The sequence below is a fragment of the Amblyraja radiata genome, chromosome 7, assembly GCF_010909765.2.
Source record: "Amblyraja radiata isolate CabotCenter1 chromosome 7, sAmbRad1.1.pri, whole genome shotgun sequence".
Lineage (NCBI taxonomy): Eukaryota > Metazoa > Chordata > Chondrichthyes > Rajiformes > Rajidae > Amblyraja > Amblyraja radiata.
In genome coordinates this window covers 25,710,453-25,734,784 of record NC_045962.1, presented here as the reverse complement: position 1 = coordinate 25,734,784, position 24,332 = coordinate 25,710,453, and the positions used below count along the sequence as shown (strand labels likewise).

At 43.4% G+C, this 24,332-nt stretch overlaps 1 long non-coding RNA gene across 1 annotated transcript; it reads right to left on the bottom strand.

Moving 5' to 3' along the window:
- Nucleotides 1-1,876: 1,876 nt before the first annotated feature.
- LOC116974833 lies at nt 1,877-4,855 on the bottom strand. Its single transcript, XR_004412449.1, has 3 exons — nt 4,763-4,855; nt 2,461-2,500; nt 1,877-2,325 (listed from the first exon to the last, which is right to left on the bottom strand). It is a non-coding gene; the product is annotated as an uncharacterized LOC116974833 (long non-coding RNA).
- Nucleotides 4,856-24,332: the final 19,477 nt, after the last annotated feature.

Genomic DNA, 24,332 nt, shown 5'->3' with positions numbered 1-24,332 from the left:
TGGTTGTCTTTTACATCCATAACCTTTTCAGTGATGGTGTTTTAGTGGCCAGTTACGTTAGTGTGTTCACTTCCAAAGCGAGCAGCATCAAGACAGCAGAGATTTATGGGACTGGATCTGAACTGCACCACGGAGTTTACCCCCCACCTCCACCCCATCTCTCCACACAGCAAGTTTTGATTCTGTGCCATGGCCAGTCAACTTGATACGCATAATTCAGAGAATTAAATATTTATATTACTCATTTCACACATTGCATGATGCTTGCATGTCTGATTATTAAATACATTGAGATGCAGTTGCTGGACTTTCAAAATAAGCGGCCTGATAATTCCCTTTGGGTTTCCCCAGTGTATGGGTTTTGCAAGTTTTTGCAAGGGTCATCTGTGGGAACGAGGAATGAAGCTTTCCAGAGACTGGAGAATTGCTATATCTCTTTAGCAGATAGCCTGTCTGTCCTCAGGAGCCAAATTAAGCAAATCAATGTCAGAACACTGGAATATCCTCTCTTCCAAGGAAGGATGTACGGGTATACACAGTTTGCAGGCTGGTGGATAGATTAAGGTAGAAATGACAATGTGGAGTACTGCTTAAAATGAACTGTATTCATTATAACAGTACATGGAGCTCACAAGCCTTTCATATCCTGTCCATCGGATTCAAAAGGTTTGATGACATTATTGTTACAAAATAATAAATTAACAGTAATACCTGAAATGTTGTGAAATATTGAAATGTTCATCATTTCTTTGCAGTTTGTAGTGGAATAAGTTCCCAGTAAAGTAAATGGAAGACTCTTTAGGGTCTCGTACATCCGAGACAATTAATGGGTGATAGAGAGAGCTGAGCTCGTGCAGTTTATGAATGTCAGATGAACCCCAAGATTGAAGTTATGCGACAGTGTAAGCGGGGTAGAGGCAGCGTGAGGTAGATGGAAAAGTCATAAACATGGTAGTGATCTAGGAGCTGCCAGTGTATGGTATCACATGACTAATATCACGCAGAAGCAATGTTTGGTTGTTATGCAGATTACTGTGAAATGTACCCCACACTGTGTATCATGTCAAATTACTGTACTTCCACACGGCACAGCGGTAGAGTTGCTGCCTTACAGCATCAGAGATCCGGGTTTGATCCTGACTATGGGTGTTGTCTTTTCGGAGTTTGTACATTCTCCCCGTAACCGCGTGGGGTTTCCCCGGGTGCTCCGGATTGCTCCTACACTCCAAAGACATACAGGATTGTAGGTTAATTGGCTTCGGTAAAAGATTGTCAATGTCCCTAATGTGTAGGATAGTGCTAGTGTACAGGGATTGCGGACTCCGTGGGCCAAAGGGCCTGTTTCTACGCTGCATTTCTACACTAAACAAAGCCTCAACAAGAATGATTCTTACTTTTCCAAACTCTAACACAGTCATGCTTTCTTGTACACATTGATAATTACAATTTATTTTTGTATATGCACACCATACACTGAAGTTGGACCAGTCTCTGAACCAGTCTCTGGAACATCTGGTGGTGCTAATTGTTCTGATTGCTACCTGATGCATTTGGAACTGCTTCCTTCCCCTTGGCTTGTGACCTGTACTGGAGCAGGCCTGTCACAACTTGTATAACCATAATCAACCAGTAACACTCGCTTCAGCTTTACATACTATTTACCTACTGCCGTTGCCAGCTTCTTTAATTGGTTACTTGCTTGGAACTCTTTCTTGATGGTCATTTGTACAGTGATTGCTTTTCATGACTCATGGTAGTCTATTACTGGTATCACCAGCAAGTATATAACTCAGCTGTAAATATGTATAAAGAAATTACAGAGTTTATAATGTTTAATTGAAAGTACATAGAATTTCACAAAATTTTACAATACAGAAACGGGCCATTGACCCCAGATGGTCTATACAGGCAGACATATGTTACATTAAATTTTAGTTTATTGTATTCCATTTATTTTTGTAAAGTTTATAATACTATACAATACACTATTGCTATAGTTGTTATTGTATGACGATGAATCACATTATTTTGTATAAGATTTAGGTTAGTCAGTCTCGCCTCAGTCAGTCTGATCAAGGGTCTCGATCTGAAACATCACCAGTCTGATGAAGGGTTTCGACCTGAAACGTCACCCATTCCTTCTCTCCAGAGATGCTGCCTGACCCGTTGAGTTACGCCAGCATTTTGTGTCTATCTTCACCTGACTTTAATTTTGATTCCTACTGGCAATTGTTGTATTGGGGACTTATTTTGTGTAGCACAGGAAGTTCCCTGGAGGATATGTAGAGACTGCACGCACGTTGCTTTACCTGCTACTGTGATTACCTGTGAAAAAAGAAAAGTAAAGAACCCACTGTAGCCCGATTATTACCCGCGGCCCAGAGTGACTGGAGTAATTCAACACCAAAAACTCAGGGTTACATTATACACAAGCCTGCTGTTCATCAAACATCACCTTACCTGACCAATATACGCCTTCAGTCCTTCCTCCCTCATGTGCCTGGGTAAAATTAATCGCACTGTTCAATACATTATTTAGTATGACAGTATTAATAACAATAATGCAACAATTAATAACAATACTATTAATGTAGGCAAAATTCATACCAGCAAAAAGTATATTATTTATCTTTAGGTCTATATAATGTCTGTTCTCAAGGACAAATCGGTCCTGACTTCAGATGCTGTCTGCGTGGAGTTTGCATGTTCTCCCTGTCACCATGTGGGCTTCTTCCAAGTTTCCTCTCACATCCCAAAGACATGCAGATTTGCAGGTTAATTGGCCTCAGTAAATTGCCCCCAGTGTGTAGGGAGTGGATGCAAAAGTGGAATAACATAGAACTAACGTGAACGGGTGATGGTCGGCGTGGACATGGTGGGTTGTATCTCTAAACTAAACTAAACTAAACAAATGAATAAATGATGTTCCCAGAAATAGGGATTAGTTTTCATATTTGTCATGTCACCACAGCAATCTTCCAAAGTGCAATCAAAATACATGTATCTTGTAACTGATATGTGCATTGCCACACTTCAGTGTACACTGTGAGTCAATTTGAATGAACAAAAATCTACTGTATGTCCTGTCTCAGCTGGTTACATGGGGTCCAGGATCTCCCGCCCCACCTTTGCAGTGTTGATTCACAGACATACACAGTGGCATCCAAGAGCGTGCAGGCCCTGCCTCAGCACCACTACTGGGATTGCCATCCTCTGACGCTCTTTGGTCTGCTCGAAACCTGTTGGCCTCCCAGCAGAGCGAGATGTCCGTCAGATGTCCGTCAGGGAATGTTGCAGACTGGCCCATTCCAGACTGCAAGAGTATGTGCCGAGGGAACCGCTGGAGCTTGGTGCAGACAACGCCAAGGCTCTGTGTGGAGAGGACCACAGTCTATGGTCCTTCCGCGGTGGGACATTGGGCAGGGTTTGGTGGAGACACCCATCAAACAAGGGAATGGATAGGACAGCACAGTGGCACAGCAGAAGAGTTGCTACCTTACAGCGCCACCGACCTGTGTTCGATCCTGATGACCGTTGCATTCTGCATGGAGTTTATACATTCTCGCTGTGACTACGGTTTTTCTCCAGGTGCCCCGGTTTCCCCCCACATTCCAAAAATGTACAGGTTTGTAGATTAATTACCTTTGATACAATTGTAAATTGTCCCCAGTGTGTAGGATAGTGTTAGTATACGGGGTGATCACTTATGACTTCATAAGTTCATGTCAGAGGAGCAGAATTAGGCCATTCGGTCCATCGAGTCTACACTGCCATTCAATCATGGCTGATCTATCTTTCCCTCTCAACCCCATTCTCCTGCCTTCTCCTTATAACCTTTGACACCCATTACTAATCAACAACCTGTCAGCCTCCATTTAGAAGCACCCAATGGCCTGACCGCAACAGCCGTCTGTAACAATGAATTCCGTAGATTTACCACCAAGCTTTTCACTGTACATTGGTACAGGTGACAATAATAAACCTAAATTACAAGCACACAAAATCTTTGAGGGAAAATTGAGATGTATTTTGCATCAACATCTACTTTCAGACAATGTTACGTTTTACCATTTGTTTACCTGCCAGTGGTTTCATTGGAGTTATTCAAAGTATTGCATAAAGCAGTCGTACACGGTCTGCCATCCCACACCAACACAAAAGTTTTTCCCCATTGTACTCAATTGCCAAGACTATGCAATACGCCACATCTCGATTTATCCACCCCCTTCCCATTTGGCACCTGCCAGAGTCATAATCTTGTCTGTCTGGCAGTGGCTTTATCATAGCAGCGCCTGGTGTTCCTCTCTGCTTGCACTGCATGGGGCTTCATAAATATCCAAGCCTCTTCCTCATTATTCTTTATTTTTTGAACTCTGAATAACTTAAATGGAACAGCCCCTTTGTCACGAGTGCCGCTTACTTATCTGGTAATATATTCTACGTTAAACTGCAATCTCTTATCCAATCATCATAATTTAATTAATTTATAAATAAACATGCAGATTGATTTCATTTTAAAATGTCTCCTGCTGTTCTGCACAATGTAAAACCCTGAGATGAACTACATTGTGAATGCCCACCTTGTGCTGTTCTTTATTTTTAATAACACCTTTCGAAAGACATTATGGTAACCTACTTATATATTATATAGGCCCGAATATACAGCTGGGTAATCTAGAATCAAACACAAAACATGAAGCTGCTAAACCTATTGATCAATATCTGAGAGGGGAGCAATAATCAATCTGCTGGATTAACTCACTAGGACAGGCAGCATCTGAGGAGGTAGATTTCTGAGGAGGCAACATTTCGGTTCGCGACCTTGTATCGGGAGCTTGATTTTCGTTTAGGTTCTGATAAAAAGTCCAAAGTGTAAACATAGTTTTCTTGTAGAAACAAGGAACTGCAGATGCTGGTTTACCAAGGAAAGACACAAAATGCTGGAGTAACTCAGCGGGTCCGGCAGCATCCATGGAGAACATGGATAGGTGACGATTCATGTCGGGGCCCTTCTTCACATTGACTGATCTGATCTGAAACGTCACCTATCCATGTTTTCCAGCTGTCTGACCCTCTCAGTTACTCCAGCATTATGTGTCTTTCCAACATAATTTTCTATATGCTTGCCAATACTTTCTATATGCTTGCCATTTCTCTTTTCTTTTCACAAAAACTTAGGGTTAGTTTAATAGGGGCAGCACAGTGGCACGGCAGTTGAGTTGCCACCTTACAATGCCAGAGACCCAGGTTCAATCTTGACTATGGGTGTAATTTCTCCCGATGACTCCTCGGGTGCTCCGGTTTCCTTCCACACTCCAAAGACGTACAGGTTTCTAGGTTAATTGGCTTCAGTAAAATTGTGAATTTCCCCAAGAGTGTAGGATAGTGCTAGTGTATGGGGAGATCACTGGTTGCTGTGGAACCGGTGGGCCAAAGGGCCTATTTGCTCGCTGTAATTCCAAACATCTAAAAAGTTGAAGGAGAGTTTGGATTTCGATTGGGACTTTTTAAGTATCAGTAGCGCAAGACCACAGCAGATCCTGAAGTGAAAGGAAAACTATCCCTCATCTTAGCCTCATGCTAAGTGACTTTATCTTCTAACATACAATTTCTACCACTGGTGTAGTTATGTATTTCATGCCTGACAGACCAAAAAGGTCCAAGAAATCTGTACAGAAAATCCCTTTCCACTCAAAACGTATTGCAGTATCATAAATGAAAGCATATGATGTATCTTTATAGTATCCTTTATATATTACTCTCCAGATTGCTCCTGTCCGCTGTGTGTGGCCTTGACTACAGCTATTAACTGAAAGTTAAGGTAACCAGATTAAAGGCTTTTCAATTTAAGTGCCTTTGTTTAAAGGACATTACCATCCGTTAATGTGATGTTGTGGTGATCTTTTGTGACCTGCAGTAATTAAATTGTGAACACACGCCTTTTAGCTGCAAAAAGCTGGCATTTTCAGTCATTGCATTTTTTGTCTCTGTCTATTCAGCTCTATCCCAACATAAATGCACTTGGAGCAGGAACCAGGAAGAAGGAAGCAAGAGGGGACAGTAGTTGAAGTAACAAGTTCCTCCAGCACTTTGTTCTTCTAAATAAGGTAGTTTGTCACAGAGCTATAGAGTCTTACAGCGAGGAAACAGGCCCTTCGGCCCAACTTGCCCACACCGGCCAACATGTCCGATCTACACAAGTCCCACCTGCCAGCATTTGGCCCATATCCTAAATGTTTCTTAAACATTTCGATAGTACCTGCCTCTACTACCTCCTCTGGCAGCTCGTTCCATACACCCACCACGTTTTGCCTGAAAAAGTCACCCCTCAGGTTTCTATTAAATCTTTCCCCCCTCACCTTAAACCTATGCCCTCTGTGACATGGTTTGAATATCAAAAGATAGCCAAGTGCACAAGAAGGCTGTTTTTAAAAAAACCTCCCGGAAATAAGATTAAAATCAAATAACTCAACACTAGCCAAAAAAAAGATCAGGATTACAGTAATTTTCAAACGTTTATGATTCTTTGTCATGTCTCTTGAGTTTTTAACTTCCCTTTTCGCATTCACTCCTGGTGGGGAGGAAGAGTCTGGTTTAATTCCGAAGAAACATAACTTAAAACACTGCCCTTCTGCTGAGTGGGGAGTGCAGCTGATAAGTGATTCATGTTAGATTTGCTCTCCTAAAATGTAAACAAGAGCAGAGGAGTTCCTTTCAAGCAGCTGTAAAAGAGCTTGAACTTTTATGACAACTTTTATGGTGTCAGATCAATCCTGCTGCTTTTGGATGAAAAGCCAGTGCAGAAGTGGAGCTATCTACTTAACAGAAATTGTAAGATAAATAGACTGCAGCAGGCAATGTACTTTCGGGAAAAGATGTTTGTTTCCATAAATGTACAACACCATGCTCTGTGATCAGTCTGTTTATGCTTAGGGTGTAAAGTCCCATTTCGTCCACTACAACCAAAGTGGGTGCTGCCTGTCTGTGTGACATTCCAACCTTATCAACCTGCTTTACCAGACACTGGTCAGTCACACCAGCCATTGTGACTTTGCACTTAAGACTTGAAAGAATAAACATGATTATCTTCCTGGAGTACACAGACGAAGGTTGCTTTCTAAACACACAGCAAGTGTAATTGAAATTGTTCTGTGACTTGTCGGCTGGTTATGTATACACTTGACACAGGGGTGAAAGTTGATACTTTAATTATATGCCGTCTAGTGCATGGCACCATTTATCATGTAAAAGTGATCCTATTAGAATACTATTGAGCTGGTGACATTTCTTTACACACAAACTAATGTCCTGTTCACATGGAAGATTGAATTCTCTTCACATCTATTAGCCCAAACTCAATTCTATCACCTGGATTGCTTACATTGCACCTTCCTCTCACACAAACTAGCGCTGAGCAGTAAAACCAGTTACTACCCGACATACGTACTGTGCTGTAGAAGGTGACATTAAATTAACTGGGGGTGCTGGTTTTTTGCCTCTGCCGGTATGAATTTTGATTCATGTTTCCTTTAGAAATGAAAGCGGCTAATAAGATGTGGGCATTTTCTCACTGCAATAAAAAGCAAAATGGCCCTGCCCCATTTGCATGAAGTATTTTAATTTTAAACAGCTGAAAATGCACTACACAAAACAAATTAGCAGGTGCCCTATAAACAGAGGGCTAATAGCTAATGCATTCATAATAATACAGAAAAAAAAGCCGCAAAATGGAGGAAGGTGCAATGAATATGTCATGCGGTAATGAATTCTTCCTTAGTTTAATCCCAGCAATGAAATCACAGTAGAACTGCCTAGATCTGGATGAATGCTTACAGACATAACAATAAAAATGGCGCCAGGCAAGCCACACCGTGTAGGAATGTCAAAGCCAGCTGTTAAAGATTGTGCCACTTCAGTAAGCAGACACCATTTCTCCACTGACAATCAGTAACACCCCATCTTGTATGAGGAGTTATGAAGAAAAGAACAATATCGAAAAATCATGGCTAGAAAAGTTGCCTTCACACATCCATGAATTGGCTGTCTGTGATGCCTCTCAGAGCTTGCAATATCAACAAATAAAAAGCTTCTCAGCATTCTCTCACACCAATTAGAGCCACTCATCCTTGCTGGAATTGATGTGTGCGCGCCTGTGGTCACATAGCTAATAGTAAGCTGTCAATTGGAAATAAATAAGAGGGTTATTTCATACTATTTTTGATCTAATCATGATATCTTTGAATTATTGGCAGTGCCGTGGAAAAGCCTTGCTGTCAGAATTCCTCACGCTGGCTCGAGACAACAGGCTTACTTTGGGGAATGCAGGAATTCAGTGGTTTGGCTAATTTGTACAAGAAAATGAATGGAGGTAAACCGAGATTTCATATGCACCTCGCCAGCGTATCTGGTATCTGTATTGGGAGGCCACCAAATGCGGTTCAGTGGTTAATGGTAGCTGAAATGTGGTCCATTAGCAGCACCAATGTGTCCCCTTTACTGGAGATTTTAACTAAGGTAATTCAAGAAACCACTATTTAAATTTATTAGTTTCTCCAAAAGGCAAGGAGTGGTAAATATGAAAAGAATTATTATTCTCAGTCCGCACCTTCCTTCCTAACCCTCTCTTAGACTTGTTATTAAACCGGTATATACCCAACATTAGGCACAAAATATGTCTCCATCATTAGATTGAGCTGCTTTTAATTAAAAATTCTAGTGATGTCTGTTGCACAGGTCAAATTGCTTCTGTTGATAAATGTAATAATTCTGGTACGTGTTGCTTTAATTTGCTGTCTATTTACTCATGCAGTAGCAATTAACTTTCATTACATTATTTTGTGTGATTACATTCTTAATTGCTTGTATTAAGCATCCATTTGATATTTATTAATAACCATACTCTAAAACCAGGCACTGTGAAAATACAAATTGTTCAGAATTTCCATACCAGTCATTATAAGCAGAAGCTTAAATGCAAGTTCTTTCAAATCTGAACTATGTAGCGATTGCTTAGACATAAAAGGATAGCACTCATGTGGTAAGATCGTACCGTTCACTAACTGCTTTGTGCATTTAAATGGCAGCAGATCCAGTTTATACAATGCAATTAATTCCCCCCACCTTTTCCAATTGCAGGATAAATTATTTGGACTGCGTTCTGCACTACACTGTCCAAACCTTTTGCAAAGGGAATATATCATTCGTCTATTTTGCATATGCTTTCTATCCGCACTTATGCATAGTCACTCAATAAAATATTTCAGTTGTATCATCTTAATGGTCCTATTACGTATTATAAAAGGCGTGCAATGTTGCCTTGTGAAGTGAAACCAAGAAAATTCGCAGAGATTGAATCCGTTAAGTTTCCTGGAAGCTTACAATATATTTGAAAATAATGCTAGGCTGGCATGTCAAAAGTCAATGATGGCTCAAAAGCTCAGCGTCTAAACCCAGCTAAATTGATGCCAATCCAGATGATTGCTGTTACAGTGGGCAGCATCATTAGGCTTTGCTTTCAAATTATCTATCAGTCTGTAGAGCTGAGAGATGCTTGCAATGCAAGGTTAGAAGTAAAATGATGGCAGCATATTGATGCTTCACAGACCTCATGATAGTTTCCGTCTGTCATTATTTACGTCTGACTAGACGTGTCATGTCAACTACCTAGAAGGTACTTTTAATATGAAACCCTCTGTTTCTCTTGCTTTTTGCACAACCCGAGCAAGATACCATTATTTCTCTGCTTCACTACACTTATGCAAAATCCACTTCAGCCTCACAGCTATAACTGTATCAAGCCAAACAATGTTTTGTGTGCAATATCGTATTCTGTTGAAGTTCTTTGACTTCACCGGAGTGCTTTAAGGCCAGAAATATGTTAAAATGATGAGTGAAGATTAAATCCAGACTTTTTTTTATGAACAGTCAATGGCTTTCCAGATAGTGATGACAGGTTGAAAATCCAATTATTACAATAGTCATTTTTGTCTACAGGTCTCCAAGATTTATAAAGACAATGAGGCAAAGCATTTCATGCAAATTTGTTGTTCTGTGAGTTTAAAAGGTTCCACAAATTCAACCATTGTTTTGGACACAACAAAGGTAGAAATGCAGGAAACATAACTTTGTGGCGAATTACACATCCCAGTCGCCACCTGAAAGAAAAACAAGCCCGTCTGGAAGAAAACCCTTTTGAGAAATTGGTGCACCAAGGTCCTTGAAACTCACTCACCAAACATACTCAGTGAATAATGTGGGGAATCTTCCTACAGATTTTTTTAATAATCCTCAGGTCTATTAAGATAAATCTCTTTTTATTAGGTTGTCCAGTGTCTTGTGTTTGATTTGGATAGAGATTGGTAGTGTAGGCATCTTTTCATATGTGCTAAATTCTCGCACGACTTGCTTCTTTACAATTGGCAAACGTGCAAAAGTTTTACAGCTGAGACTTCACTGAGTAGCAATGAAGCAGCAGAGACCTGCTTCAAGGGGGTGTCGGAGTGGAAGGGCACAGGTGGCTTTTCAGGGTGAATGTCTTCAGAAACAGAACATCTCAAGTGAACGTTACCATGGAGGCTATGTTTCACCAAGGGTATCGTCACATTCCTGCCTCAGGTATACATTACGTTTCAATATGCAGGTCCACCACCGATTTTCCAGCACCCTTGGTTCCAGAGCTTTTCTGGATTATCTGTTTTGCTGGACCAATAGAGGTGTCGAATGGTAGTGGGATGGTCCGCCTATGCTGCTGGGAGCCAAGATACCGGCCCACAAAGTCAGCCTCAGAAGTCAGCTATGGGAACGGATCTGCCGGCTCTGGCTGGGCAAGGGGGCAAAGTCGACACGTCGATTGGCGTGGAAGTCCAGATGAGGTAGATATCGGCTGCTTCACCCAGCCTCGGTGCCACGTTTTCGGCGGGACTTCTAGGGGGTGATTTCAAGTGCACTCTCGTAATTCTGTCTGGATTGAAGGAGGTGCTGGACCACAATTTGTTGGAACATCGGTGGTGGATCTGTACAAAAATAGTGATTTTCTTCAAGCTTTTTGCATGCATTTATCTGCCAAAACATTCCTTACAGAGATCACCAAAGTGGCCTCTTTCAAAGATTAAAACTATGACACAAGATAAACCGCAAAAAACACATTGGCTTGATAGAGATTAACTTCCAACTATATATAGCAATGTTACAAAATTTTGAGATTTTAAAAATCAAGTCTGTAATTTATCCCATCAGATAAAGCATAAAAATAAGTTTAATTTGACACCTAATTCACTTTCATATCTCAAGTATTTAAAAAGTTATGGCCATTTTCATACTGGGAAATGAGCATCTTGTTCCCTATTGATTTTCTATGGACATAACAAAAAAGCTGTGATCGTGAACAGTCAAAAGCCCATAACTTTCTTAAAAATTAAGAGAACTGAATGAAATTTTCAGTTATCATAGATTGAAGCATTCTGAAACAAATATAAAATAATCTTACTTGGATGACCTGAAATTAAAGCATATAATTAGTTAGTTACCTAATTGTAGCTAATTTCAGACTTCAATTACTAGATCTAAACATCTATCCATTTCTTAATAAATGATTAACATTTTTAAATAGCCTAAATGTCCAAATAATATTCACAAATAATTCACAATAAAACATGATTTTTAAATCTCATTTACATTAATTTATAGGCCAAATGGAAGGAATTTAGTGTTCAATTGCTGTAAATAAATGTCCATTTAAATCAGCTTTCCAGTGGGTCCCTGTGGAACGCGCTGGTTTAGAACGTTCACATTGCGGTAGATTTGTGCCCCAAATGCCGAGAAAAATACTGCGGGATATAATGGGCCCAAAATGAGCTACTCGCAATATTAAACTTTGTATAAAGGGATCTTTAGAAGCCCTTTTTAATGTAAAAATATACAGCCAACCTTCTGTGGTTTGCTTTATGAGACCCTGCGGTTGCTGGCGGTCGCGGGTTTAGAGATTGATTTTTAAACTACTATAACTATTATTCAAGGCCTTTAAACCTAATAATAGCTTTTGCGACGGGGTCTTTCAGCGATTTTTCGTTAATAATTAACTAGGCTGAACATTTTCGATTGGAACAGTTTAGAGAAAATCGCGTTTTAAACCCGCCCCCTCCAAACGGCGCCAAAATCGCGCACACCCGCAACGGCAGATTTTCACCGACGCTTCAGGTAGGCTTTGCAACATACCTACTATATACATTCAATATCCACTTACATTATATACATTACTGCATTCCCTTCATCCACACCCTCAACAATTTAATTCATCATTATTTAACAAAATCTTTCAAATATGCCGAACCTCTGTTGACTACCACTTGAGGTAGAACCAAATATTTTCCTTTCCACTGCCTGAGTTGCACAATAGCCATATACAGAGTGTTCAGATGATCCATTACCAGCCCTTGGCCCTGTACTCCTTAATTAGCATTTGTCACTAAGAGCGCATGTGTTCCTCTGGTATTGCCCTACTTTGAATACAATGATATATTCGTGTGCTCTCCAGGTCAAACCCATGTTGCGGTGAAACCATTTGAAGCATTGGCTTCATTTCATGAAACAAGGAGATCAGGGCTCAGTGATCTGTGTCAATTCTGAGGCATTGGTTAGAAATGTACTGTGGAGCCAATACGCTGCAGGCATAGAGTCATACACCGTGGAAACAGGCCCTTCGGCCCAACTTGCCCACATCAACCAACATGTCCCATCTACACGTAACACCTACCTGCGGTTGGTCCATACCCCTTTAAACCTGCCCTACCCATGTACCTGTCTAAATGCTTCTTAAACGTTGCTATAGTTTCTGCCTTAACTACCTCCTCTGACAGCTCGTTTCATACACCCACCACCCTTTGTGTAAAAAAGTTACCCCTCAGTTTCATGTCAAATCTTTCCCCCCTCACCTTGACACCTATGTCCCCTGGTTCTCTATTCCCCTACTTTGGGCAAGAGACTCTTTGCCTCTACCCGAACTATTTATCTCATGATTTTCATGTTGAGTAAACTTTCTTCCAGCTGAGAGTACTTTTTCTCTGCTGCTGATAATGTTCTGGGTATGAAGCCTTTTGGCTTTTCAGAACCATCTTCTGTCCAATGGGACAATCCAGCAACATCACCATGTGTCAACATAAGGGTAACTCTCTGTCTGTTGAGATGTGGACAAGCACATCGACAGAGTGGGTTAATTAATTGGACTGCACTAAAGTATTTTCTTCAGCTTCAGTCCACTGTCACATCCTTCTGCAGAAATTGGCGCAATGGCACTTAGAGCATTGGTAGATTGGGCAAGATCATTGAGTCATAGAGACTTACTGCATGGAAACAGGCCCTTCAGCCCAACTTGTCCACACCGGCCAACATTTACCATGATGATGTACAAGCTCATGCGAGGAATAGATCGGGTGAACATGTAGTCTCTTACCCAGATTAGGGGGATTGAGAACCAGAGGACATTGGTTAAAGGTGAGGGGAGAAAGATTTAATAGGAACCAGAGGGGTTACTTTTTTACGCAAAGGATGATGGGTGTATGGAACGAGCTGCCAGAGGAGGTAGTTGAGGCAGGTACTATCACAATGTTTGAGAAGAATTTAGGTAGGTACATAGGTAGGATAGGTTTAGAGGGCTATGGGCCAAATGCAGGCAGATGACTAACATTAGACAATGGACAATAGGTGCAGGAGTAGGCCATTCGGCCCTTCGAGCCATCACCGCCATTCACTGTGATCATGGCTGGTCATCCACAATCAGTACCCCGTTCCTGCCTTCTCCCCATATCCCCTGACTCCACTATCTTTAAGAGCTCTATCTAACTCTCTCTTGAAAGCATCCAGAGAATTGGCCTCCACCGCCTTCTGAGGCAGAGAATTTCACAGATTCACAACCCTCTGTGTGAAAACATTTTTCCTCATCTCCGTTCTAAATGGCTTACCCCTTATTCTTAAACAGTGGCCCTTGGTCCTGGACTCCCCCAACATCGGGAACATGTTTCCTGCCTCTAGCATGTCCAAACCCTTAATAATCTTATATGTATCAATAGTAGTGCAATAATAATAATATTGCACTACTTCTAAATTCCAGAGTATACAAGCCCAGCCGTTCCATTCTATCAACATATGACAGTCCCGCCATCCCGGGAATTAACCTTGTAAACCTACGCTGCACCCCCTCAATAGCAAGAATGTCCTTCCTCAAATTTGGACACCAAAATTTCACACAATACTCCAGGTGTGGTTTCACTAGGGCCCTGTACAACTGCAGAATGACCTCTTTGCTCCTATACTCAACTGCTCTTGTTATGAACGCCAACATGCCATTCGCTTTCTTCACTGCCTGCTGTACCTGCATGCTTACTTTCAGTGACTGGTGAACAAGGACCCCCAGATCTCATTGTACTTCCCCTTTTCCCAACTTGACACTATTCAGATAATAATCTGTCTTCCTGTTTTTGCCACCAAAGTGGATAACCTCACATTTATCCACATTAAACTGCATCTGTCATGCATCTGCCCGCTCATTCAACCTGTCCAAGTCACCCTGCATCCTCATAGCATCCTCCTCACAGTTCACACTGCCACCCAGCTTTGTGTCATCTGCAAATTTGCTAATGTTACTTTTAATCCCTTCATCTAAATCATTAATGTAAATTGTAACTTGGCTCTCAATATCAGTAAAACCAATTAACTGATTGTGGACGTTGGAAGAGGATGCATGAGGACCAACAATCCGGTTTATATCAACGAGACGTTGATAGAGTCAAAAGCTTCAAATTCCTGAGCGTGCATATTTCCAAAGATCTTTCCTGGACCCAGCTCACTGATGCAATTATAAATAACGCCTCTACTTCCTGAGAAGTTTAAGGAGATTCGGTATGTCAAATAGGATTCTCTTGAACTTCTACAGGTGCACAGTAGAGAGCATATTGACTGGTTGCATCATGGCCTGGTTCGGCAACTTGAACACCCAGGAGCAAAAAGACTGCAAAAAGATGTGACCACTGCCCAGTCCATCACCGGCTCTGACCTCCCCACCATCAAAGAGATTTATCTGAGTCGCTGCCTCAAAAAGGCAGCCAGCATCATCAAGGACCCACACCACCCTGGCCACACAGTCATTTCACCCCTGCCATCGGGAGGAAGGTACAGGAGCCTGAAAACTGTAACGTCCAGGTTCAGAAACAGCTTTTTCCCTACAGCCATTAGGGCTGTAGTCTACAACAATAGACTATTATTATTATTATTATTATTATTCTTATTAGTATTCTTATTATTATGATGATTATTATTATTATTATGATTATTGCACTACTATTGTTTGTTTTTTGAGAATGTGTGAATGTTTATCTGTATATGTATATATATATATATATGTGTGTGTGTGCGTGCGCGCGCGTGTGTGTGTGTGTGTGTGTATTTGTGTGTATATATACACACTGAACTTTTTTTTTCTCTCGTATATCATATTATTTACAGTGTACTATGTTTACATATTCTGGTTTACTGCAGCAAGTAAGAATTTAATTGTTCTATCTGGGATATATGACAATAAAACTCTCTTGGATCCAAATGCGGGCAGGTGGGTCTAGCGTAGATGGGACGTTTTGTTCGGCATTGACAAGTTGAGCTAAAGGGCCTGTTTCCGTGCTGTGTGACTCTATAACTCCAGATATAATCTGATCGTTACATTAACTGCGGCAAGAGTATTGCTAACGCCTTTTACCCTCTCTTGAGCAGAGTGCTGTTTGTTGCATCTACACTGTATCCTAAGTATTGTACTTGCATTTGCCAAGAAAGTACTGCTACTTCCCTTTAAATGTAGGTCTGCCTTTCAATCTGGTCGACACTTCTTCCAGCTTTCCCAGGTGTTTGTTTCTCAAGGCTCCTATAATCAGGATATTATCCAGGTATATGTGAGATTGCCCTGCAGCAAGCCCTCCATGATTTTCTGAATGCAAACTGGTGCAGATACAGATCTGCGTCGAAAATCTACTATGACATTCCACTTCTCCCCTGTTAAACTGAAGGGGATTCTTCCCGTCCAGGGGAATTACTTACGGCTGGGTTCTTCCCAACACATTTGGTCCGAAGCCTGTAGCAACTGCACGCGTTAACATTTTAATTGGGCTTTAGTATTTCACTCCAACATCAATGCACTCACCGGTATGGATTTTCAGATTTTGCTGCGCCATTTTAAGTTGAGGTATAGTATTCTCTGGTTATCCAGCTGCATATTCAGTCAGGCTTGTCAGTGCTACATTGCACTCTGTGTCAAGTCCAAATGTCATGTCTTTGTCATTTAGTTTTATGGCAACAATCAGTGATTCTGCAACAGTTGTCCTTTTTCGTTAAACTGAATATTTCTCCTATATTACAGTCCTCACTTACATCCTTTACATGTTGGGAATCAGGCCCGTACGAAGCTTCTCAAAAAGGGATTACAAAAAATTTATGTGAAATAGTGACGAGCGCGAAGTGCAAAGTCCCTTGCGGCTGGGGTCCAGGGCCTGGGGTTTAAGCTCTGTGGTTTTAGATGCTCTCTGGTGCATTCTGAGCCTTATTTTGGAGCATTTTTGCACCAAATTTAGGACCAATATTTCAAAAATAATTTTGGTTAACTCAAGAGTAATGAGTAGATGGAATGGGATGATTGGGTTCATTGTTGTATACATTTAAAAAAAAATCAAGAATTGAAGTTGTCCTTGTTTTAATAATCAAGTTGTACTGTTGTAAAATGTTATGTAAAACTGCAAATAAAATACTCTAAGTTTTTGCAGTAAAGAAAACCTTTTTTGAGAAAATGTTTTGTGTGTTGATTTGATTGCCTGTTACTGTTAGATTGTGTTAGTGTGTGCAGTGCACCTTTAATGGTCCTCCTGACCTAACAACTTCACATCACATCATTTTCAACATGGAATAGTGATATGAATACAACATTTAGTTCGACTTCAATTTCCATCATGAAAATTGAACTCAAACTAAATAGTGCATTTACGCTTTCATCGCTATGATCGCTTTCAAACTAACCTATTTTACTGTCATTCTATTATAACAAATTCTAGTTCCATGATGACTCATAAACAAGATCACAAATCACATTTTGAATTCTCAAACACAATGTGATTGTGAATAATTGCAGAGCTGCCATGTTTCACCGAGCATTTCCGTATTTTGATGGCCGAAAATTAGTATTTTGTTGGCAAAATCGGTATTTCTCATATAAATGCAATAGAAGGTACTACACAGAAACTCGATTTTTGAAAATCAATATTTTGCATGCAACCTCATGTATTCTCAATTATCAGTATGGAATAGTGAAAATCAGTACCTGTACTACTGATTTTGTAAAACCATTTTTGAAATGTGAATTTATAATCTTGATTTTGATTCAATCTATCTATATACTATTAAAACTGTGTGTGTGTGTGTGTGTTTATTTGTGGGTGTCAGATTTGGCCTTTGATTCCTTGGTCCGCCAAAACCACACGCAAAAATTCCGCCATTTTTTCCATTTCGCTAGCGAATTCACTTTTACATTCACTCATGCACTCCTCAAAACATTTGGACATTTTTATGTACACATTTTAAAATAAAATCCTTCCACCCACTCATTCATTTTGTCACCGCCTGCTGGCCAGCCACCATAACTCAGTACTCGGGGTCTGAAGCATTTTGTCGCCTCCTGCTAGCCAGCGACCATAACGGCTGCTGACGCCCGGCTCTGCTCGAAAAACGCCGACATTTTTCCCAAACGGTGTCTGAAGCACGTTTGGGGACCAGACCCAACGGGTCTGCACTTGGTCTAGTATACTTATAAAACTCTGATCTAGGATGTGTGTGTGTGTGTGTGTGTGTGTGTGTGTGTGTGTGTGTGTGTGTGTGTGTGTGTGTGTGTGTGTGTGTGTGTGTGTGTGTGTGTGTGTGTGTGTGTGTGTGTGTGTGTGTAATCATACTGCTCGAAAAAACGATGCTCTAACGGTAAAATTTTAATATATCCCTGTGGAGTTTTATCCCGTGAAGTCAACAGTTGCCTTTTCTGAAAAATTCATGCATTATTTCTTGAATTATTAATCAAAATGTTCAAATATTTGAAGAAATAAATAACTGCTAATTCACTGTGCTTACAGCTGTGACGTCACAATGGGATTGTAGACCTGCTCGCAACATTGTTGCTATCCAAGTACACTGGGCACTGCTAGCCCTAGCAAGTGCAAATCCATTTTTTTTTAAGTCACAGTAATAATGGATGGGATTTTATTTACACAGTACACTGTGTTCTGCTACCTAGCAAGAGCAAATCCATTTTTTAAAAGTCACAGTACACTGAGGGTACATAAGGCGAAATGAGCAGCTCCTGCGCAGTTGTCGGCTATGGTGGAATATTGGTTTGGGGAACGGGTTGCATTGCGGGACCAGGCCTCCCATGGGGGCTATGGGTGAGTGGTGGAATATTGCGTTGTGAATGTGTTACGTTGGGGGACCAGGCCATGGGACAGGGACACAACGGGTCCCACTTGGTCTAGTAACATAAAAAAATATATAATAACATAATATATAAAATTCACAATTCATCATATTGCTTACCAAACAATCAAACATGCTGGCATGATGCTGCATAATCATTCAGGTGCTCCCGGTAAATGTTACAAAGAGGTGAGGAACATGGGAAGTACAATTTTTAAAAGATCACTCCGTGTTACTATTGTTGAGCCATGCTGACTAGCATGACTGGAATGAGTTCTTAGTTCATTGTCACTCAGTATATTGCCATTTACCACTACTTCTACTAATGCAAGGACATTCGTTGGCCTTAGTCTATATGCCATCCCTGGTTCCATGAATATAGCACCTCAGACCAGTTTATCTAGCATGGCATTCCTCAGTTTGTTAACGAGTCGCTGCCTCAAAAAGGCTGGCAGTATCATCAAAGACCCACACCATCCTGGCCACACACTGATCTCCCTGCTACCTTCAGGTAGAAGGTAAAGGAGCCTGAAGACTGCAACAACCAGGTTCAGGAATAGCTACTTCCCCTCAGCCATCAGGTTATTAAACCTGGCTCGGACAAAACTCTGATTATTAGCAACCACTTTCTGTTATTTGCACTACCAGTTTATTTATTCATGTGTGTATATATTTATATCATGGTATATGGACACATTTATCTGTTTTGTAGTAAATGCCTACTATTTTCTGTGTGCTTAAGCAAAGCAAGAATTTCATTGTCCTATACAGGGCTCCCAAAGTGTGAGGGGATTAGCAGACAGTTCAAGGGTCCTCTCACAGACTTTGACAACACTCGGCAGGCCGGCATATATTGCCATTTAGCCATAAATCATGTTTTCCAGTTCCATTTTCCGAGAATGTAACTGCACAAACCTAGTCATCACTTTGTCCAGGTCACGGGCAAAGTCATAGTGAATGTGGATTAAGGCGAGTGCAGACAGCCTGCCATTGCTCATGGAAGTCGTGGTGTAGTGATGAAGGTGACGGATACTCGTGGCAGGCCTGCCCACTGCTAGCATGCCGCCAGAAGCGAGTGTCTCTCTGCCGCTCAGGCTCCTGACCAAAAGTTCCGGCTACCTCTGCAGTCAAATGGAGGGGGACAGGCGGAGTCGGCAGAGTGCCGTGGAGAGACTGGCTGCCGACAAGGCCAAATACATGAAGAGCCAGACGGCGAGGGGGTGCAAAGTGGAGCCCAATGGTTTGGGCAGCTCTGCCTCTGAGGAAGGCAACAGCAGCGGCAACGGGGCCAGCAGCAACACGAAGACTTACCTGGCCTCCGGCAGCCCCCGCCTGACATCGTGCATCGCTCCAGCTCCAAGAGGCAGCTCAGGCCCCACTCGCTGGTCATGTTCCGGCAGAAGTGCGAGTTTGTGCGGGGAGCGGCGGCCACGAGCAGCGGCCGCAGTCTCAAGGGCGGTGGCAGCCGGGTCCGTTGGCTGCTGCCCGGCTCTAGTGGCCGGGGCGACAAGCAACAGGGGCCGGCAATGGGAGCAGCAACGTCGGAAGGGGGAGAATCAGTAGAGGGTACAGAGGCTGCAGCACCCCAGGGTGCACAAGTAACCACACCAGCACCATTCCAGGGTGCACAAGTAACCACACCAGCAGCACCCCAGGGTGCACAAGTAACCACACCAGCAGCACCCCAGGGTGCACAAGTAACCACTCCAGCAGCACCCCAGGAAGCACCAATCGTCATGCCAGCAGCACCCAAGGGTGCACAAGTAACCACACCAGCAGCGCCCCAGGAAGCACCAATCGTCATGCCAGCAGCACCCAAGGGTGCACGTGACCACACCAGCAGCGCCCCGAGAAGCAGCAGCAGGTCGTGACGGCGGATTGCGGCGTTCGTACTCCAAACTCAGCTGCTGCTTCTCCCAAGCTTGCTCAGGCTTGGACAGTTTCTTCGAACACTGCGGACTCGAGCCTGAGGTGATCGAGAACCTGGCCTGGGAGAAGTTTGCCACATACGCCGCCTTCGAAAGCCTTGCCCTCTTGTTTCGCAGCGTGAAGGGCTTGTCCGACGTGGGCGACATTTTCGGTGACAGCCTGAAAAGAGGTTGTCGTGTCGTGGTCGGGTCATGACGCTGCGTGGTGACGCATGTAGTGACGCGCAGGTGACGTGCGGTGTCTCCCTGTCGCCCCTGGATTTTGGAATGTTTAAAATCCAGGGGCGACATCTGGATGTCTCATCATGTTGGGCGCCTGGTCACACGCTGACGTATGCTGTCCTGCGGGTGATGCCCGGTTAGGGTTGGTGTTGGGGTTAGGGACCACAGATGGGCTGTAAAATATTCTACCTTACATGCATGGATTTTAAACATTAATATATTAAAATTATTACAATAAAATCAATTGTACAAATGAAAAGATGTCTGAGTCGTTCAGTTTTATTTACAGATGTATTGGTCCGCTTCAAGATCCATTCAGTGAATGTAGACTAAACTCCCCTCTCCCCTCCACCCCCCTCTTCCCCCTCCCGTCCCCATCCCTCCTTCTCCATCCCCCCCACACTTCTCCCCTCCCATCTCCCCCCCTTCTTCCCTTCCCCCGCTTCCTCCCTTCTCCCCGCTCCACTCGTCTCCCCCTTCTCCACTTCCCCCCTTCACATCCCCTTCTCCCCCTCTCCCTCCCTTCTCCCATTTTCTAACCCCCCCACTTTCCCCGACGCCCCCCATTTGTGGACCCAGCTTGCGACCAGCGATCCCCCGCACACTATCCCACACATGCTAGGGACAATTTATACAAACCTGTGTGCCTTTGGAGTGCGGGAGGAAACCCAAGCCCTAGCGCTAACCTTAATCTTAACGCTAACTCTAACTCTAGTTTGATAGGCTTGGTATGTATAAATTGTCCCTAGCGTGTGTGGGAAAGTGTGCGGGGGGTCGCTGGTCGGTGCGGATTCGTTGGGCCGAAGGGCACTGTATCTCTGAACTAAATGTGACACAGGGCCCCAGGGGTTGGACTCGAACCCCCTATGTTCTGCCTGCTCCTCATGGGAACTAAAATGTTGGCCGTGAGTTGTCCCAGAGGCAGATCTCTCTTCCAATGGTCTCTCCAAACCCCCAGAGGCAGCGGGCTTTTCAACTGGGTACAGGCAATGTTATCAATGTACCAGTGCCACCCACCTGCTCCGGCCACTGAGTCTAAATACCCACCACCCACCACCCACCACCCATTTTGAAGCAAGGCGAGGGGGCAGAGGGGAGGGGGGGGGGGGTAAGAGGTGGGGGAGTGTTGTCCTCAAAGTCTGAATTTATCCCATAGTCAATGTTACTAAAACAGTTATGTAGCCTTTGTGCGGTACTATTAGTGAGATCTAGCTGTCACAGGCTGGGTCCACAAATGGGGAAAGTGGGAGGGAGGGGGGGCGTGGGGGGGTTGGAGAAAAGGGGGAGGGAGGGAGAGGGGGAGAAGGGGATGTGATAGGAGGGGGTGAGTGGGGAAGGGGGGAAGAGTGGAGCAGGGAGAAGGGAGGAAGAGGGGGGATGGGAAGAAGGGGGGAGAGGGGAGGGGAGAAGCGTAGGGCGGAGAGTGGAGGGGAGAAGGGTGGTGGGGGAGAAGGAGGGATGGGCGAGAGGGTGGTGGAGTGGAGAGGGGATTTCAGTCTACACTCACTGAATCCATTTCTGTGAAAAGTTAGACGGTGATTGGATCTAAATTCAATGAGTAGATTCAAGAATTTTACTTTCATATATATATGTTGCGTGTGAGTGTGTGTGTGAGAGATGGTGTGTGTGTGTCTGTGTGTGTGTGTGAGATGGAGGGTGTGTGTGTGTGTTTGTGTGAGATGGAGTGTGTGTGTCTGTGTGTGTGTGTTTGTGTGAGATGGAGTGTGTGTGTCTGAGATGGAGGGTGTGTGTGTGATGGAGGGTGTGTGTGTGTGTGAGCTCACCAGCCATGAGTGTCAACTGCCAACCCACCAGCCGTGAGTGAGTCAACTGCCAGCCCAGCAGCCATGAGTGTCATCTGCCAGCCCACCAGCCGTGAGTGCCTGAGCTGCCCGCCCACCAGGCCTGAGCTGCCAGCCCACCAGGCCCGAGTGACTGAGCTGCCAGCCCACCAGGCCCGTGTAACTGAGCTGCCAGCCCAAGAATCCATTCGGCCCACAATGTTCATACTAGCCCTCTGGAAACCAGTCCCTTCAGCCCACAACACCCATACTAGTACTCCAGAAAGCCCCCTCCACTGGTCACCAATATTGGAATTGATGGAGAGATAGAATATTATGTTGGGAGACCAGCCCTCCCGTGTTAACATGGGATCCAACGGGTTCCACTTAGCCTAGTTATTCATATGGAGGAGAAAATATAATAGCTCTAAAACCTCTTAATTTTGCAATCCCACTAAAGATAATCCCTCTTTCCCTCTCCCCCCCCTCCCCTCCCTCACCGTCTCTCCCTCCCCCATCTCTCCCTCCCCTCCCCTCTCCTCCCCTTCCCCTCTCTCCCTCCCCTTCCCCTCCCTCTCCCCCCTCTCACATTCCCCCCTCTCTCTCCTCCCACGCAGTGTTGGAGGGCTCGCAGCCAGGAGGGAGGTGATGACCTGCGGCGGGGGGGAAGTCACAACACAATATTCTATAGCCCCACTCACCCAGACTAGGCACGAGGCGTCGAGGCGATGTTGATTGTGTGTAGTGAAAATGGTGGGGAACTGATCCCGCCCGGGCCCACTGCGCACGCGTGGGGAGATGGCGTCAATTTGCATCCCTACCGTGTCACCGGCTTCTCCCAACTGCGCAGGCGCGGATGGTCGCAAACATGTTTTTTCCCCCCAAATCATCCCGTGGGCCGGAAGCAGAATTTCCCGAATTTCGGGTAATTTCCTTCAAAGTGGAAACACTGATTGCGCTCCAATTTTTTTTTTTCTCGGGATTTTTGTTTTACTCTGGAAAAAAAGTGGGGTGACACCGCACCCATCGCACCCCCCCTTCGTACGGCCATGCGAATGGTGGAAACTTTGGACTTTATCTTGCACTAAACGTTATTCCCTTTATCATGTATCTGCACATTGTGGAGGGCTCGATTGTAACCATGTGTTCGATTGTCTTCCCACTGACTGGTTAGCACGTAACAAAAAGCTTTTCATTGTACCTTGGTACACGTGAGAAAAAATTGAACTGAACTAAACTAAATTAAAATAAAATAAACTAAACTAAACTAAAGAAGGTTCCTGACCCAAAATGTTAGCTATCCATGTTCTCCAGAGATGCTACCTGACCCGTTGAGTTACTACAGCAGTTGTTGGCCTTTTTTAGCATCCAGAGTTCCTTATTTCCACTTCTTCTTCTTCAATATTCTGAGTACCTTCCTTTAATTTCATACCTTTGCTTTATTTTCTGAACTGCACTTTATGCAAACTTGTACAAGGTTTGGAGCTATGTCCTTTCGAACTAAATCAGTGGCACGTTACAACCCGAAACCAGCATTCGGACGTTCCCAGCAGTAACGGCCTTTCTTCATCTTATTAAAATGACGTCCATTTAGCTTTGGTGATTTGCTGCTTGTCCATCATGCCTGCTGCAAGATGAAACAGTCAGCATCACTTGCAAACCCTGCATGTTTTTATTTGCTGATTCCAGAGCTCAGGCAATTTTCAGGGCATTCTCAAAGGTCGGATTCACCTGTAACAAGCACTGCCTCTGAATCCTGTCATCTCTGTTTCTGCTCACTAACCTCTCCCTTAGCATCTGAGAGATTGTGTTGCCATAAATACACTCTTGTGAAAAAAAACTCTCAATTCAGCTACATACTGTTTTATTAGCTTTTTGTAACCATGAAACAAACTTAAACCTTTGCATGATCTTTGCT